The following is a 9,039-nucleotide window of genomic DNA, read 5'->3' on the forward strand; positions in this document are numbered from 1 at the left end:
TGCGGATTTAAGTATCCACAGGCAGTGGGCACACTTTGGAATTAGATATATAGATGATGATTTACAAACTCATTCAAGGAGTTATGAGATAGAATGATTCTCTCTTTTTGTTTCAAACGCATGAGAAAGTATTACATGTGATGGAACTTTGAAATACCATTAATATAGGCAAACAGCCTCTTCATGATCTCCCCTGATGTGTACCTTTATACAAGTGACCTTGTTTCTAATGTCAAGAGTGTGAGGTTTTCCAAGACCATTTTATCCTGGAAAGTTTCACTGTCACTGTTTCAGTATGTTTATAAAACAAAACAAAAATGCATACTTCTTTCCTCAAGGGTGTCCTGCATCTTATAGGAAAAGATCTGGGAAAGATGGACTGCAGTCAATCATCTCTGCAATGCTGGCCAGATGTAAGACTTACATAACATTGCAACTGCTACCTCCAGAAAGTGCCACTAACAACTATGAACATCACAGTGGGTTTATCTGTGCCTGTTTTTATAACATAATTTATGCCATCCTTATGTCAATTCTCTTGTTCCTTTTCAGCCTCATTTTTTACCTGGTTATGTTATGGAAATTACTTTGGTCTCTCTGATTGATGGTCTGTGTTGGTCTACCAACAGAGAAAGTATGTTCCTATTGGTTCTCTTAGACCTCTCGTGACATTTGATACCATCAACCATGTTATCCTTGTTGCTCACAGATCTTCACAGGTTAACTATCTTTCTGGAAGGCGGATCCCAGAAGTGTTGATGAGAGATTTCTTTAACCTATCACGGGTTATGAGATTTCATCTGATCAGCCAAGTTATTTAACATCTACATGAAGCCACTGTGATAGATCATCTGGAGATAAGGGAGACAGTGTCACAAGTATGGTATTGGTATTGACACACAGCTCAATCTTTCCTTTCCATCTAAATCACGGGAGGCAGTTGAATTACTAAACCAGTGCTTAGAGGCAACGATGAACTGGATGAGAGTGAACAAATTGAAACTAAATCCAGACATGATGAGATTGCTTTGGGTCAGGAGTAAAACTGGTACAGGAGTAGGCACACAGCCTAAAAAAGGATGACACTTCCCCTGAAAGAGCAGGTATGTAATTTGGGGTTACTCTTAGATGTCCCTGGAAAGACAGGTGGCAGAAATTGCCAGGGGTGCCTGTTTCCAGTATTGCATTAGAAAAAAGAATAATTAAGAGGTTTTCAAAGATGGTGTCTTTTTTCCAGAACACCCTTAAGGGACATGTTTGAGATAATGCTAAGTGGCACATATAAGATGGAATAATGCTGTCGAGGTAAAAGAGCAATGGGGAACGACTAAACCAGTGTTTAGGGGCAATAAAAAAACAGGATGAACGTGAACAAACTGAAACTAACTCCAGCCCTAACCTATCTCACAGGTTGCTGTGGAAGAGGGGAGAGCCATGGAGCTCCTTGGAGCAAGGGCAGAATACAAACAGGCATGAATAATAATAAATAGATTGTATCACTAGACTCCATTTGGGAATAATACTTTTAAATGCTCACCCATATTAAAAAAACACCTCAGATCAAAAACTAGTACATCAGGCATAAAGAATGTTGCCCAGCCTGGTGTTCTGGTTTCCTGTTTGCAGAGTTATTAATTTAGGAGAACATCCATATGTGTGATTCCCATATCTGCAGTGCGAAGTGGTGCAGTTCATTCTTCGACTACTTTAATTGGAGACCAGGCTGACTGGCAAAAGGAGACGGACGGACAAACTGGTACTTGGGAATCATGCAGCTATTAATACTTGGGTCCAAAGCATCAACTGGTGAGGGCTGGCATGCCTCCAATTAAGACAACAGAGCCATCAGCCGAGCATCAAGTTTGTAATGCTCATGACATATTAATGATAAAGCACTACTTTAAAATATTCTAGTGGGTATCATTTAAAACTTGAACATTTGCCATTTGCTTAGTTGAGATCGTAGTGATAGTATTTTCCCTGAGTACAAGGAGAGGCTGTCAATTTCCCTAAATCCATATAACGAGGAGTGATTCAGAACCTAAGGCTAGTTCTTACAGTCTAAATTGCTTGCAATCTCAATTTTCACACATAGACTTGGAGTGCCTACATGTACAACTCCAGCAACTTGGCAATGATTTCTGAAACCCTGGTGGCTGCCACAGAAATCACAGCCAGACTGCAGCTGCTCAGGCTATAGGACATGGGGGTAACACAGCCCGAAGACATGGATTCAAACTTCTTTTATGTCCCTCAAACCAAAATGAATTTTAGAAAATGTGGGTATCCATTGAAGTCCACTGAAAGAAAGGTGCGACTCTGTTCAGGATTGCATCTTAAGCTCATTTCTCTAATGCATTTATGTACAGCCTCTTCACATATGACAGCATGGATTTGTTGTTAGAGTGTCAGACTAGGATCTAAAAGACAGGTTCGCATCCGTGCTCTGCCATGTCAGCTTGCTGCATGACCTTGGACCAAATCTACTTCACAGTAAAGATAAAAGGGAGGAGAAGAGAATGATGCAAGTCACTTTTAGTCCCCACTGGGCAGAAAGCTGGGGCATATATGAACAAAAGCACTACTACATATGTCATGGGACACATGCTACATGTTTAATTTCCTAACCAAGAAAAGAAGAACCTCGGTGGTCCATATGATTATACCCAAACAAAAACAACCTACTATATTCTTTGCAAAAACTTCTATTTCATGTGCCATGCACCTACATTATACACAATATCTCTATATACAAAATATCCCACCTATGTGTTATATAACATAAATTCTACAAACAACTCAATAAATAAATTTCATAAAGACATCTCAAAAGTTGGAGGGTACATGTTTAATTTCAGCATGGAGCCCACACTCAATCACTTGGAAAGTAGAATGACATACACAGAGCCGCTCTTCAAGCCTTATCTGATGTGGTCCAAAACACACATATTTCACCAGTGATCAATTTTCGACAAAACGGAAGATCCTTGTTCATGGATATGTTTTTTAATTCAGAATCAGAATGTCTAATTTACATTCACATATGGCATCATTAATACTCAAAAATACTCAAACAATCATATACGTTCATATATATCAGCTTAATTGCTGACTTTATCTCATATTTTGTTGACTTTTAGGTCTTTTCAGAAATGCATTACTGCAATTAATACTAATATGTAATTTGGAATATGCATTCATATGCATTTTAGGCACCAATAAAAAAAACCTTTTGGAGTTCAATGAGCTTTACACCCCTGTGCATCCAATTGCAGCATCCATTATTTGCCCTACATTTCAGACATTCATTTCTTTTAAAATTGCAGCTAATCTTGTTAGCTAATTTATAGAGGGGCTCATTTAGCCATAAGGGTATTTTAAAACTTTTCCTCCTCCCTTTGTTTTAACTTAGAATTATTTTGTGATCTAAAAGAATGCTGAGAATAGAAAAGAAGTGTTACACTAGTTTGTTTATCACAGTTATCGGTGTACTTGTCTCTGTGTAATTTCCTGTGCTAACAGAAAGGAAGCATACTATTAATAGATAGAAAATGCATGTTTTGGAGTCTCTGCAACAGTCTTTGCTATTTGTTTTGAACAAATGTAGTGTCTACGCACTTGACAGGAAAGTACAAGGAAGTCCAGATGTAAAATAAAATGGAATAATATTTATTTGTGATTAATATCTGGTCTTCTCTATCACTCTTTTTTTTTCTTCCAACAGTTTATGACTGTCAAATTGTTTCTGTTGACTCACAGCATTTGCAGAATTATAGCAATTATAGACAGATATAGATATTATATCTAGATATATATCTATTATGGGTTGGATTCTTCCATTCCAGTAATGGTGGAACCTTCATCTGGGAAAGAAACCCTCTTCCAGTGGAAGAGACATGAGCTCACCAGAAGAAGGCTCTTCATGCTAAAAGGAAGTTCTATCATGAAAAGGTTCTGCCAAGAGACTTTGTAATCTAGTTGTACAGACATCTCCATATCCAATTCTACAGGATAAAGAATGAACACACAATGAAATAAATAGCTATTTTGGGTTGCAAAGACCTTCTTGTAGTATAGCTTCTTTTTCAACAGTGCTGCACTGGTGGGAGGAAGCTTATCTGGCTGACCATTTTGTGTCATGAAAACATTATGGGCGTTGGTCATAAGTAGGAAATTAGCTGGTGGCCAACCATGCATTTTGAATGGTGAGCCCTAACCTCTACCATTGCATCCCATACTTCCAGAACCTACCTACAAATACACCAGCTTTTCAGAATTTCTGGCTCCTTCCACAATTGCAGGAACTGTGTACCTTTTAACTGCTTTCACAATATATGAACTCTCCATCTTCCCACCACCTATACACCTACACTCTCCAAGCCAAGTATCCTTCCCAAGATAAGACTGAATTATCACTTTTTTATATCCTGGGTTTAGCAGCTTGAAATACACTGAACATCTAAGAATATAAGAAAGGCCACGCTGGATCAGACCAAGGTCCATCAAGTCCAGCAGTCTGTTCACACAGTGGCCAACCAGGTGCCTCTAGGAAGCCCACAGACAAGACAACTGCAGAAGCAGTTCCAAAGCACCTAATATAATAGACATATTCATCTGATCCTGGAGAGAATAGGTACGTATCATGACTAGTAGCCATTTTGTCTAGTAGACATGAATAGCCCTCTCCTCCATGAACATGTCCACTCCCCTCTTAAAACCTTCCAAGTTGGCAGCAATCACCACATCCTGGAGCAGGTAGTTCCACAATTTAACTATGTATTGTGTGAAGAAATACTTCCTTTTATTTGTTTTGAATCTCTCACCCTCCAGCTTCAGCAGATGACCCCACGTTCTAGTATTATGAGAGAGGGAGAAAATCTTCTCCATGGCCACTTCTTCCTTAATGCAATGAATGGTGAAAGGATTCTGCACCATTATGAACATCCACCCACCCAATAATACCATGCCATAATCAATCAGAAAAAAAACCAAAGTGATTAATTGCCACATGGTTTTTTTATACTGTTGGCTTATTTTTGCTTATTTGTGGCAATAGTGAGAAGAGTTAAGGCAGAAATAGCAACATTATCGATCATTTCTATCCTGCCTTGCTCCTCTTCTTAACCTTTTGACATTGTGAATTTTATTTACAGCTTCATTTGAACCAAGAGCTTAAAAGAAAATAGCCTATGGCATTTGGGCAGAGTCTCCAGCTGGTTCTGTTGACCCAGATGGTTCAAATGAGAATGAATCCATATGTCCGAGTGTTAATTCAGACTGGACAGAATATCCTGGAGGCTCTTAGGGATTGTCATTTTAAAAAAAGCATGCTGTTAATGTTCAATTAGTTCAATCACTCTATAGATTGGCCATGCCAAAGTTTTAAAAAATAAACAGGACTGTGGATATCTGGCATCTATTGCATTAACTTCAACAGAGCTATTCAGTGCCCTATCTTAAGGAGCGCCCCAATGTTGCTTTTTTATACATAGAAAAGGGGGAAACAGAGACAATAAGGAGATGACCCTTCAAAAATGTAAGGGAAGTCTGGCAATCATTGCCCACTTAGAAAATATCTTCTTTGTCACCAGACTGTTCATATGTTTTGCATTGCACATTTTTGCTGTGTGTGTGTTATGCACCATCAAATCGCATCTGACTTATGGCGACAATAATGACCTCCAAAACATCCAATCGTTAACAGCCTTGCACAGGTCTTGCAAACTGAGGGGTGTGGCTTCCTTGATTGAGTTAATCCATCTCATGTTGGGTCTTCCTCTTTTTCTGCTGCCTTCAACTTTTCCTAGCATTATTCTCTTTTCCAGTGACCTTTGTCTTCTCATAAAGTGATCAAAGTCCAATAGCCTCAGTTTGGTCATTTAGCTTCTGGGGAGAGTCCAGGCTTGATTTGATCTAGAACCCATGTATTTGGTTTGGGTTGTTGTTGTTTTGGGGCACTCAATGGTATCCATAAAACTCTCCTTCAATACCACCTTTCAAAGGAATCAACTTTCTGTCAGCTTTCTTCATTGTCCAACAAACTCATTCGACTTCCAAAATTACATGCATTCTACCTTAAAAAAAAATACAAGTTCAAAGTATTTTACTATTTGAAGTTCTTCTTGACATGTATAAAAGAAGGTGGATTTCAAGCAATATTTTAGAAGAGCAAATGTCTATGTTATGTAACTGAAATGGCTAAAAAGGGAAACAGATTTTAGTTATTAATACAGAATTTTTGGAGCATGAAACAAATGAATGCCATCATGCATGAATCACCATGCGCTACTGTACATACCTTTTATTCATTGCTTCCTAAACATTATGTGGCTGATTGTGCAGAGCAAAGGTTGTGAAAAGAGTGTGGGTTTTTAATAAAAAAGATAGTATTTGATTCAAATGTCCAGAGGTGATGCAATTTCCTGTAAATGTTCATACAAGGAATTTGCTGCAGGACAATGTGAAGCTGATAGACTTAATTCTGAAATGAAATTACTGATCCACACACCTCAATTACTCTTAAGCCATCTTTGTTAATGGTTCTTGCGTGCAATGGATTATGCCTATATCCACCCAAGCATAGCAATATTGCCTTTTCACTCCACAGAATAGTTGCTAGACTACAACTGTACTTAGTTCTGAAATTAAAGCAGAAATAAAATAAATAGTCTAATATTGATGTTCCAACATTCTAAATCCTATACAGCCCATTGTGTGGGCCATTCCCAAATCCACCATGTTTTCGACAGTTCCTCTTCTGAGTCATGAAGGACTTTAATATGTATTCATAATATCTGCATTCTCATGATATTGCAGGAAAATAACCAACCATGATTTCAAACAAGTAGTCTGGACAGGTATTAATATTGTCCATGTTCAGGAATAGGGAAAAGGAAATGAATATTAAATTCCACCTGTGTGTTTTGTCATAGATAGTACTTATCTGTTTGTTCCTCAATAACTTGGGTGAAAGGTTTTCTAACCCTGAAGACCGTAGACAACTTTGCTCCCAGACTCAGTGCAAAGGAGCAGGAAGCTGTTGGCCTCTTTCCTTTTCTACAGTAACCAAAATATCTGTCCTCAACACAGCCTTCTGTCCAAACCATTTTCCACATTACTGTCATCTCCCTTTGACTGCTGTTTCTCCCATACATCCTCCCCCAAATGTGAACATTTAGAAGTGGGTGGGGGAGAGATTAATTTGTGGTAGGTGGTACAACTGATTATCATGATTCTATTGTGACCGACAGTCTAGCCCATGTTGGTCATTGGTTGTACTATACGACAGGGACAGTGCTATCATTTTGCTCACAGAGTTGAGATTGTTTACAGATTTGGTAGGAGAACAGCACACATATTCCAACTGTGGGAAAGTTTAGAATAATATAGAACACTGTAAGTGTTTGGACATATTCACATCCATTCATACCTACCTACATCCACTCCCACTCTGTAAGGTAGTCATTAGGTTCATATTTCGATGTTGCTCTGCAGACAGAAAGCCACAGTCTCATCAGTAAAACAAACAAATCAGCACCGGGCTCATAGAGCAACTTCTATATTCAAATACACTTTTTTTAACATTTTAAGATGAGCACTATAGTGCTATAGCAGCACCATTGGCATGCCCTGTAGCTGTTGAAAAAGAACACATTGCCAAAAAAAGGGGGGGGAAATAGTGGTCCTTTTGGAAGCACTCTAGACAGTTCAAACAGCACACTGGAGTGATTCAGAAGTACAAGGAAGAACTGAAAACGGGAGAATGTAATTTTCATAAAAAGCGGCAGAGCCCCACGATGCCAATGGGATGCAAGCGACTTTGTCTGAATGGGGGGGGGGAATCCGTTAGTAGACGGGAGCCGAACTGATTGTGTCTGAATTGACACAAAAAATCTATTAGCAATCCGCTGTTCAACTGGATTATAAGGGCAGTTTGAAAGTGACCTATGTGTAAGCATAGATTGTGCTTGCTGTAGAACATGCAATCTGTACATGACTAGAAGTTTTGGTTTTTCATGGGAACAAAGCACGCTGAATTTGACAACGGTTTGGTCTGTCCCTTTTGCAGGAGGCCTCCCCTTCCAACAGGCTCATTGTTTATGCCTGCCCCAAGCTCCGCCCCAAGCTCCGCCCCAACTCCACCCAGCAGATTACCTCGTGAGGTTCACCAGCCCCAGCGCAAAAAACAAGCACCAGTTCCTCTGGTCTCCTCCATTTTTCTTCCACCCTCGCTCTGTTCTGCTTTTGGAACAGTCAGATTCCAAATGGGGGGGGGCAAGGCAGCGCTTTCCTCAAAGCTTCCCTCTATTTTCTATAGGTGGAACCCATTGCCCTTTAATGATAGACAGGATTGGGGGGCAGGAATTGCATCCATGTGCCCAGAGAAGTGTTTAGCTGAAAGTGGGAATGGCGGGGGGGGGGGGAAGGAAAGAAGGCCCCTGCCTTGTGCGCTGGCCATGATCCGGCCACATTGCATCGTGAGAGACAGGAGGGCTCCTAGCTTGCGCACCAGCCCCGATCCAGCCAGTGTGCATGGTGGTGGGGGAGAGGAAAGAAGGCCCCTGGCTTGTGCGCCAGCCATGATCCGGCCACAGTGCATCGAGAGAGAGGAGGGAGATAAGAGCAGGCTGGCAGCCCCTCTTCAGAAGAATGGTGGGAGGGAGTTTTACCTTGGGTTTTCCGCTCTCAGGATGCACATTTCTCCCATCCGAATTCTCAAAAATCCCCCCTCCCCGCTGGGGTAGAGGGGCCAACAGCCCCTTCCCTTGAACATCCCCCCCACGGGTCCAGCTGCCCTAGACCGAGCTGCCACCACCACCACCCCCAGCGCGCGAGGAGCACATGGCGTGGCCCCGCCGGTCTCCCCCTGGAGCCGTACGTCAGATGTCCCCCTGGGCTTGGAGGTGTGGGCCCAGCTCCAAGGCCCATCCTGAGCGAGGGGAGGGGAAGGCGTGCCGCCTGCCCACCCGCCAGCCTCCGGGACGGAGGGAGAGAAGTACCAGGACTCTAGGCAGGCAGGCAGGCAGCAAAAGGGGGGGG

This window comes from Euleptes europaea, chromosome 11 (assembly GCF_029931775.1).
Source record: "Euleptes europaea isolate rEulEur1 chromosome 11, rEulEur1.hap1, whole genome shotgun sequence".
Taxonomy (NCBI): Eukaryota; Metazoa; Chordata; class Lepidosauria; order Squamata; family Sphaerodactylidae; genus Euleptes; species Euleptes europaea.